We start from the raw sequence: 11,389 nt of genomic DNA, 5'->3' as shown, positions 1-11,389 counted from the left end.
ATGCGTCCTCTGGTCCCGCCCATCTCCCTACCACCGGTCCACGAAAGTAGCGCCGCGCCGGCGAGACTGTGAACCACAGGATTCTCCGCCATCGCTACACCACTACCAACGAGACCGCCGACGGACGACGACGACGACGAACGAGACGAGAGGCCGACGAACACGAGGACGAGGACGACGCTGTCGTACACGAGAATGCGTTGTTCCGCTTTTACCTTCTCGCACAGAGGAAAGCCCGTATCGGTTAAACTAGACGCTTCTATCACGCTCTCCGCTCTGTATCCAAGTTTCTACCGTTCACGGTAGAATCTTGTTACGCGCTCGATGTGATGCACGAAGATCGTACGAAGCCAACGGAACAAGCGTACCATTCTACCCGTGTCCGTGAAACGACGAACAAGTGATAGCCTTCTATGTATGTTCCTGCGTTCGTTTGTAGGAATCGCGACTGTATCATTGACGTTGAACGGATCCAACCGTGTGTGATAAAGAATATATTCCACGACTAACCTATGATTACCACCAGTAAACGAGAGTGTCGAGACGAGCTAAGCAGTTTCTTTTAAACACTTGCTGGCGAATCCTACGAATCTTAACGCCATCGATCAACATCCGCGCGATCTTCGTATTGTTCTAACGGACAATCGAGGAACACTCGAAGTTTCTCGTTCGACTCTGCCAGGGCGAGGAAGCCGGTGCGCGTATATCGCGCCAGAAATAGTAGAATAGCTGCGGAGATAGGAACGCATCTCTTGGCAAGGAATTCGTCGCGCTAGCTCAACGTCTTAAATAACGCAGCCGATGATCCTGACAAATAACGAGACTCGGCTAAATGCCGGCCGTCGGACGGACCCGTTGGAACGCGTTCGAAGACTAGACGAATTTACAGAATCGACCAGCGCGTATCGACGCTGTCATTCTCGGCTCGATGCCATATTTCATTGCTCGGGCAGAAGGGGTGTTAGAGCCGCAGTAGGGCGAGAGGTTGGAAAGCCCTCGACTTTCGCGCGTTAAACATCGTTTCGTTTTATCGTTCTTCTTTTTTCTCTTTTCTTTTCCTTTTTTTCTCTCTCGCTACTTTTTTTCTCTCTTTTCTTCTCTGTTTTTTTTTTCCTTTTTATTATTCCCTGGTTATTAATTCAACGCGTCTGGTCGCGGGACGGCCAGCCGGCGGCGGCGGTCGATCGAGCTTTGAATGAACCGAACGAACAGCTGACTCCACGCAGGAATTGGGTCGCGAACGTGCGGTTTCGAACTTTGAATGGTATTCGGCGTTGGGTGAGTAATAGCGACAGGAGGTGGCGGAGGCGGAGGAGGGCAGAGAGGCGGCTGTCACCGACATCACTCAGTGTCTCCCTCCTGGCGTTCACTTCGCTCGATTTTATGACTCTCTCTCATCCCGCGCGCGTACTTCCACCCCCAGACCCCTACGGTTCTGCCCCCGTTGCGTTCGCGACAGTGCCGCGTACACGCGTGTCCCCTCGCGTTTGCATAATATCGCGAATCGACGTGTATCCGTTTCCTTCCGTCTTCTCCTCTGTATCCCCCCTCTTGGTCTGTCACTCGTTTTTGGTCAGATTTTTTTTCCGCCATTTATTTTCTACGTTTTAAGTAAGTAGCTTTTTTTTCCTTCGTTTTTGTTCGTTCGGTTTCTTCTCGTCTGCCTCGTCCAGTCGATCGTTCTTCTTGGTTCGATCGGAGACAGTCGTTCAACAGTCGGTCGAAGAATGCCGTCACCGGCGAAATATGAAAGGACCAGAGCCGCGAATCTGGTTAATATTCGGTCGGATTAAAGGATGGGCCAGACGTCGTTGCTTTCGCGTTTAATCCTCGGCCCCGAACATCGGGCGCGCTTCTCCTCTTCCGCTGGCCTTTTTTCGTCTTCGAATATGCTCGTGGATTTCTGTTTTTTATCTTATTCCTTCGATTTCTTTCATCTTATACTCTTTCTTTCGTTTTTCCTTTTTTTCTTCTTCCTTCTTTTTTTAAGTGATTATTCATGAGATTTTTTAAGAAGATGATGCCCGATCGCACGAAGACTAAATCGTCTGGTTAAGAATTTAAAGCGTCGCGCCTTGAAGCTTCCACGTACAAAGAAAGTCGTATACTAGCGTATATGCAACATCCGTTAGATTGAAATATTTTTCGTGGTCGATGAATGCGGCTGCTCGTTTAACGTTTCGTTTTTACTAGCGATACGCATCTGCGGATTTTTCGCGCGGTGGTTTATTCAAATTACAGCACGACCTCGATTATCCGACCGAAATGGCGGACACTTTGTTCGGATAATTGAGCGTGATTACGTTTTAACGAAGCGAAGAACGATCATCCGTTGCATTAATAAACCAACGCTCGCGAGCAAAAACTGGTCTATCGTTTTAACCAAAAGCTGTTCACCACTTTTCGGTTCCTCTCTACTATTTTTCTCCATCTGTTATTCAACGTTTCGCGATCGATTAATTACCGCGTGTAATATATAAGCGATATGTTTCTGCGTCCCGAGCGAACGCAATGAATTAAACGACTGTGCGTGGTTACGCCTTTTAAGCTGGCGTGAATTTATGCAAAACGAATGAAACGAAGTGGCCAGAAGAAAGTGCCATAAATATCGAATGACTAAATTGATTCTGAAATATCAGACCGTGCATTCTTCATTATCTAAACGAGTACGCGTCTCGATGAAAATAGGATAATTACACGTTTTATGCACGGGAGTGAGAACGACTATTCATTTAGCCAGGGTGCGAGGCAACGAGCGGGCGGCGGTTCTCGCGATTTATAAGCCCGCCTTCAAAGACAGCGTTAAGTAATCTTAATTCCTTCGTGGGCATAAATAAGTAATACTTTGTACCACGCTTTTTACGAAAACACCCGCGAACGCTAATTATTATAAAGTCACCGGTATAATAAACCTATTTACCACGACTAAACATTTGTATTATACATTTTCAGCTATTAAATTTCATTCGCCAACAGCGCGTTACTTCACGTGTAACGTCGGTTTCCTCCAGTTGCAGTAAAAATATTTACGAGCCACGAAGCGTAGGTATTTCATATTTCAAATCGCATCTAAACGAAATCAGAAGTTTACCTGCCGCAGTCGATTATTCTACGGGGATCGTCTACTCTGCGATTGATATCGCTACACGCTTTTCCAAGTTATTTGAAACATTCGGTGACGCGCTTGCAAATTTCGTCGTCTATTTCGTCGTCTATTTTCTGAGTTTTAGAGATTGGAGTTCTATCGAATTTGTAAAATATTCTGCACGTTCGAGGCGCGCGATATTTTCAGCAGTTATGAAAGCTGAAAGCGCAGGAAACAAGCACGGACCTTCGACGCCACATGCAGCGACGATGAAAATCGCACGATCACTGTGAGAGCGGATCTCTCGCCGGTCGAAACACCATTTATCCGGTTAATTCGTAGGTGTTCCGGACATTGTCGGGGGTTTACCTGGCACGGGACACTTCGAGCCTGTTATTTCGCAATAAATCACACTGCGAGATGGAACCGAGCTTGTCGATAGTAACGAGGGATTCTCCCCCGTGCGATTTGGCCCCTCGCGGAGTAAACAGCCACGAGCCATTAAACTGCGCGTAATACCCGAAGATGATCGATTCTTACGTAACATGAAAGCCCAGGCTTATATTCTTTGGGAAACTACCAAAATCGGCCTTCGACATGTCCGTTAGTCCATCAAATTATTCATAAAAATTTCCATAATAAAATATGTAATTTTATTGTACGTTATAACGTTATAACGCTGCTAGGATAAAATATACAAAGAAATTGAGACGAGAAACGAATGAAAGTTACGTAAAATGATTTTTCATAAAACTTAAACCAAACCTTAATCGTTGAAACGAAACACGAAATCGATATTATCAGGCTTTTTATTCGCACGATTATTAGAAATTATTACGCTTTTGCCAATATTAATGTTGTACTAAAATGAAAACATAATTACGTAGGTATATTTATTTATTGTCGTGATATCGCTTTAACTCTAATTGACTACACACCTATATAACTGTTTATATAGTTTCAACGTTCAATCAAACACCTGCAATTTAATCTTGGAACCGATTAAATAACAGTTTAGCTAGTCGCTTATAATTCAATACGCCTCATTACCTCTAAATAAATGTAAAAAATGCATACATACACAGAACAGAAAATTCATTCGGAAAGAAAATATGATTCACCATTCGTATACACATTTCGAAACCATGTCCTTGAGGTACGTTGGATTTTAGTTTGTCGATAAAGGGTCAGTTTAAGGGATTAAGGAATTACAGGAGGCGAAGAAGGAGGCGAGGATCGCCGACAGTCGGGGTTAGGAAAATGTTTTGCGGAAGTGGAATAATTGGGGTACATCGCATAGTACACGTTTCGTCGACGGCTTAACGGTATAGACATTGACATTGTTATACCCGGAGGCACAATAGAGGAGACAGTAGGGGTGTTTCGCAGAATTACGCAGGGACAGTGGACGAGTTAGGTCGCGTAGACCCATTGTATGAACGCTACGTTGCTGTATTATACCCGGTGTATCGTTCGGAAATGCCTTCCATCTTAATATAACTCTATTTCCATGAAGCGCGCGTTGCTCGCTTCGTTCGAGGTTACATAACGATCGATCGATCCAGGTACGAGCCGTTCCTCGAGAAAGTTCGTAACCGAATAACGAGTAATCCAGACTATGTCTGATGGTTGAAATTAAGGATCCGATTCGTAATAGGTTCCACAACGATGTATCGTATCGCTCAACCTCATCAATTATACAGCCTCTGCATTTTTCTCTTTGGATGAGATACAGTATATTACAAATATTGTTGGAATCTGACTGGAAGATTTTGAATTCCTCGTGAGTAGGCACTCGAGAGAAAGAGATCTAAGTTTGAACGCTTTCCAGTAATTTGAGTAAACCAATAACGACCAACGTAAAAGATCAATCAAAATCAAACGACTCTTTCGAACATGATATGAATTTGTTGTTAATTAATATTCGTGGTAATAAACTTCTACGCTTTTGAACACGAAACATATGTTTGTCTTTCTCTCTCAATAAGTACAATTTAAATATCGGAGTTACCTTCTTGTTGCTGCAAACCAGTTATTTAAAGGAACGTAACCTATACTTGAAATAGACGTAAAAAAGAGCCAAAAAAACTAGAATTACAATGATACGACCAATGAAAATTCAATGTGTCGTCTGAATGTATAGAAATTTTATATTTTACAATCTGCAGGTTCCAACATTTATATCGAGTTCTGTCTTATTCAATTTTTATTATATTTATATTACATAAATTAAGTCAAAGACTTTGGTAGTATATGAGACTTTATAGTCAAGTATGAAATGATTTTTCAGCTCGATCGAAATAAATGGGTTCGTCGCGTCCAGCGTGGATTATCGGGACTGGTAACCCTTGTAAACTATCAGCCGGTTTTTCACGTGTCCGAGGATACGTACGGGCGGTGTTAAACCGCGGATCCAAGGCGATTCTCACTTGATCCGCCGGCAACGAGCCAAAACTCGATTCCACGGGGAAAAGCTAGCCTCTTCCCGGGCTTTCTTTTGGTTTCTTCAACGTATTTGCGACGGACGAGGAACGCGGCCAAATTGGTTGAGCAAGAATAAGACGAACTTTGAACGACTGGAAGAAAACCATTGTGAATCGAAACTTCGCCTCTTGATATTTCGAGTTTTGTGCAAGAAAACGAATTATGACTTTTAGCACCAGACAGCTGACCTTTGAATTAAGTTCAGCTTGCATCTTGGCTTCCTATTCTATTATTCAGTTGTTATATCGAATGTATGTGTAGGTGCTTCCTTTTACGATACGAAACATTTTACAACATCGACAAATAGCGTTATCGGAAAGGTACTACAATTTTCTGGAAATTTTCTTTTTTATATCTATTCATTTAATATTCCAAGTCGTGGAACTAAAATTATCTTTTCCATTCTGACAATCTTTATATATTCACGCAACCATCTGATAGTGATTTCTGATGTTGGCACTCAATGCAAGAGTCCAATATTTGATTCAAGAAAATTGGAATCATCCCAACGTTTCTATAATTCATCCTACTGACGAAAGGATAGACTCGTGCTTCGTATTTGCAGCGCTTAAACTTTTCACTCAAAGAAGAAATTAAATTAAAATACGATTTGATTACTTTCGAACTGATGAGGAAACAAGTCAAAGATCTTATTTATTTATTTCGACGTGTGTAGACTCATTTATCTTGTAAGAACCATTTATATACAGATCTATGTTATAAATATTCCATCGAATCGAATTATTGAATTATGAATAAATTTTATGAACTGAATTAGTAATAAATATCGTATTGTATTGAATTAAATCGCATGAGTAATTATACTGAGGAAACTAGTACGGTAACAACAATTAGTGCCATTGATAAATTGCACAATAAGAATAAATTATTCATACGTACACTAGTAACAAGCAACAATTACCTGAAGTAAGGCGTGTCTCTTGTAAGAATAAAAAAGAAGACATAATAGAATACATTAAATCGTTGAATAGCAAGTACAAGTTACAACATTGAAGCAATTAAAATTGAAATACACTACAATGAGAAGTAGGCACTGCATATCTATAAATAGATAAAATAATTTCTATACTCGGAGTATAATATATGCCTTTTTAACTGTAAGAATTAAAGATATTTTATCTGACCATCAATAACTGAGAGTACAATAAGTAATCTTCCTGGAATATTAAATATTCGTTTCCGAAAATTGAAAATATTTTTTTATCGATATTCATGATGATTCATTAGACAGTTGTATGTTTATACAATTCCATATTTTTATGAAGACAATTAAACAAATTAAATCTCAATAGAAATTTATTTCATTTATTAAATATTATTACGACATTACTTTGGATATTTTTACATGTTTGCGATGTGTACACTTTCGCACCTTTAAATTCCCGATAAATGTATAAATATCCGCAAGCTAGTACTAAAAATAAGTAATCTATCCAAAGTATTAAACTATTAAACGTATCTCTTTCCAAAATCTAAATAAATTTTCTCTAACCATTATTTGGTTTAATATGATTAATGATCGTGATGATGTTTCAACTCGATCAACGAACCACGATCGTACCGATTTCCCGTCTCGTTTCACCAATTACATAGATGACTAATTAGCAGCTGTCCGATGGGAACGGTAACGACGCGAGTCGTCGTCGCGCCAATTTTCCAACCACCTCTAGGGACCATCGAAAAAACGGGCGAGAGGAGGATGGATAAAAACAGCTGATCCCCGATTGCAACGAGGCCAGGAGGATTCGAACCAGCGTGGTTTGTCAGACTCGCGAAACGCGACACCGATCCGATTATGTTTCTCAAATTACCGAATTCCCGAGGCTTTCTCTGTTTTCTAAACGCGACACTACAGCCACCCCTTCTCTTTCTTTCGTGAGAGTTGTTGCACTCGAGGCACACTCGACTCGCTTGTAATGGTGTTTATGGATTTTCAACGAGTGCGCACGGCGAGAATTTGTGGGTTTGCGAGCGTCTCACCATCCGGGAGACACGCTGAAGTCCGTGAGAAAAAAGGTCTGTTAGTAAACACGGACCACACGGTTCGGCGTAAGCAGCCTCGAGAGCAAGAACCAGAGCAAACCGTGTCGCTTGCTTTGCCTCTCTTTCCCTCCCGCCGATCTTCCTGTATTCATTGACCATTTGGGCGTATATTTCGAACAACCAAGCTTTTTCCTCCTGACTCGTGAACATCTTGCAGATTCCCTGTTTTGTCCCATTTTTTTTTTTTCTTCTTCTTCTTTCCCTCGCCCTTTTTTACCAGTCGTTCGGTCGAGACCATTCTGGGAAGTATTTGCGAGACACGAAGAAACCACTAGTTTTTTGTCGATACGCTGCTCGACTAGAAGTTCGACGTTATTCTTTTTTTCCTCTCGTTGGGGTAATGATCGCGTAAATGGTCGTGTAATAGTGGATCGGGTTTCCACTTACGTGACGAGACTCAACGTGTGCTGGTAAAGACTTGCGAGTATATGAATTACTGTTTGTACTATGTATGGTATGGTGTAGTATACTTATTTATATTTGCTCCATTTCGCTAGGATTTCCTTTTATCGTTATCGTGGAATTGTTCTTACGTGGGCTTGTGATTTTGTTCTTTGCAAGGATATTTCAAAGCGTTGCTTTTTTCTAACGCACTGTACCACTTAGTCGCGATACGGTGGCGCATTCATGCGCATAATTCAGACTGATAAGTATGCTAACCAAGGTGACTTAACTGTGTTCATCGAGTCACGTGACTCGGTTATCAACAACTGAATATATAACTTTGCGTTGCACGTAATCGTTTGTCCAAAACTTGGTCAAAGCAAGAGAATTAAGGTGAAAAAGTATCATCGAATTTAAAGTTCGTTATTTTACAGTCAAATCAAATTCAATACTGTATTGCTAATTACTCTCACTAATCAATTAAAAATCTTTTCTCATTTATAATTGAGACATATATAGCAGAAGTTTATTTGGAGTAATTAAATTAACATGTAAGAGAGGATATCTAATCCCAGCCTTCTTTCTTTTTTATTCTTTCACCTCCGTTTCTTCATTAATATTCACAACTCTAAGCTTAATATATTCATAAATTACCATATTCAAACACATTGCTCCATATGCATACCTACAATAATTCGCGTAAACCAGATATGTGCAGTAGTTTGCGAAAGTATTTGTATTTACACTTTCTACAAAAAATGATATATTCACAATAAATATCTTGTTATTTCTGTATAAATTTTCCAACTGGTTTCAAACCTTACTGACGTAATTACGACAACAGTCTAATTATAGAGCTTACGAAATTCCGTAAGTGTTCGAATACTTTCGTAAGCTACTCTACGTATACCGTAGCTAGATCTCTACAATAAAAAATGCTACAAAGATTATTTGTGTGGTAATGAAAATTCGGTCGTACATCAGCTCACGTGTTAAAGTCGTCGAACGTAGTTTTTAATCTCGTATGACAGATTATTCCCGTTAAACAATTAAAGCTCCTTCCCACAATCACGACACACCTACGTACACGATTCTGAAGCAGGTTAAGCGTTCAATTGCTTTCAATCGTATTAAAGGACCAACTGATAATCTTCGGTGCGCGCACACGATTCGCCACACACTCCGGCTACATTGTTTCGCACGTTTCTTATGCAGATGCGCGGCTTCGGACCAAGTCACGACGGAGGCCACCCTCCGCATCGCGATACAAATTTTATTCATGGTAAACATGGTGACCCGATGCACCGTGACGGACGCCTTTCAGGAATTTATCATCTCGTACGCGTGATCTCGTCCTGGAGCCCCGAAAGCGTATACACGTTATACAGGGTGCCGTATTATAACAGGACTAAGGCCGGATAACCCAGTGATCGATCACTCGACGTGAATGCGACACCCCTAGGAACGCGTATCCGCGCCCCATTAAGCCCGCCCTTGCGAACCGCGCGCTTCTATCGCGAATCGAAACCTTCCAGCCCTAAAACCATTCTATCCGCGCGATAGAATCGTCTGTCTTTTGCCTCTCGAGAGCTAAATAATTGAACGAAATGGCCACGCTCGATATTTTAGTCCAGTGGTCCCCTGCAATTCGTCAGCAAAGTCAATGATGCTAGTTGATGTTTGATCGCTGTTGTCGGATACGTTATTAAGTAATGGGTTAGGTTTAGGTTCGGAGGCTAGGTGACAAGTAATGGGAGGATGAAGAGGGCTGGTATGTTTAAACGTGTTTTGGAAGCTCATGTGGGAAGTACGTGAGAGTCGCTGATCAGAGGTGCTGAATGGTTCTTGATTTGAGCACTAAATGGTTTGTCTTTGATTACATCTATTGGGGATGATGATGTGTTAGTGAGTATGGAGAATGAGGAGATAGATATATAGGTGTGACTATTTATTAAATAATTCATTAAATTGCATGAGTGTCTTTTATATATAAAGGATAATTAAATGAAACATTGTAACTATCAAAATGAAGAATAACGAGGAACATGTTGATACATCTGAAGTAAAGATCATGAAAGAACGGAAATTCTCGTTCTGGACACTAGACATACGACCTTGATCTTTCTAAACGAGCCAAAAATCGATGAGAAAATTAACGGACAATAAAAGAGCGAAGATGGTAAAATAATCGCTTCTTGAGCAGCAATTATCGCGATCCGTTAAACTGCTTAGCATCTCGCCGCATCGCTACAAAGAAGGTGGCTTTATATCGCGTGTTTCACGGTTTTTAAATGGCAATGATCTCCATGAAATCGAGGGATCTGCTTGTTGTACATGGACAAACGAGCTCGACGTTGAACAGCGAAATAATTAAAAGTCTTTTTTCCCGCTATCCACGGAATCTAGCCGAATGTACCTCTCACGGTCGTTGCGTTAGCGATAATAGTGATAGACAGGCAACGAAGTTAACGTGGGCGTCTTAGCGAGAAGGCGCGCGAGAGTACCGGGGCCCAGGCATAAATTACCATCGTGAATGAAGCAAAAGGGAATCTGATCTCGTCATTAAACGCTCCTCCGCGATACTGAAGTTCCCTCGATAGGCCGTAATTGCGGCGAGCGTTAAAACGAGACCGCGCCGCCCGTAAAAACGCGAGCACTCGAGGAGGGTCTCCGAGACTGTCGGTAACGAGCGTACAAAACGGCGACCGTCTCGTTTCTCGTTCCGCCTTCGCGCTCCGGCCAATAATCGCGGGTACGATGTTTCCTTATCAACGGACAGCTAATTGTTCCCTTGTTACGCCCGCGATTTTTATAGACTACCGGCTGCTATGATCCATGTACCTCGATTCCGACTGAAATTTAAATTAACGCTGTCCAAATCTCACTCGCGGGTAAAACGCGGCTTCGTCAATTTCCATTTCGTGTTAATCTTGTGGCTTTTTAACTAATCGCGGCTAGTTTTGAGTGTGGCTGATTCGTGGATGTTCGATATTTATGCATTTATATTTTATTGTATATTATAAATTTTATTATAAAAAAAGTTTGAGAGTTCAATAATGTATAATATTTCATATTTCTTTGCTGTAGTCTTCATACGATTTTTGTTACGTTCGTATGCAGATTCGATAAATTTGAATATTTGGAAAAAAGAACGGTAAGAGTGAGGAACGATGATAGAAACGCGAAGAAACGAATAGGATCCTACATATGTGCACGATTTATATCTGTATTCCTTTTTTTCTATGCCAATGACGTACGAAGGGGGATAAAGATTGCAAATCCCACTCGTGGGTAGTATCGATTTAAATGACATTCCATGGAAAATTCTATCGTGCATACATAATTGGTACGTCGATCACGTTCGGATAAAAA

The sequence above is a fragment of the Bombus fervidus genome, chromosome 11, assembly GCF_041682495.2.
Source record: "Bombus fervidus isolate BK054 chromosome 11, iyBomFerv1, whole genome shotgun sequence".
Lineage (NCBI taxonomy): Eukaryota > Metazoa > Arthropoda > Insecta > Hymenoptera > Apidae > Bombus > Bombus fervidus.
The sequence above is the reverse complement of the archived record's forward strand: the minus strand, read 5'-3'. Positions refer to the sequence as shown.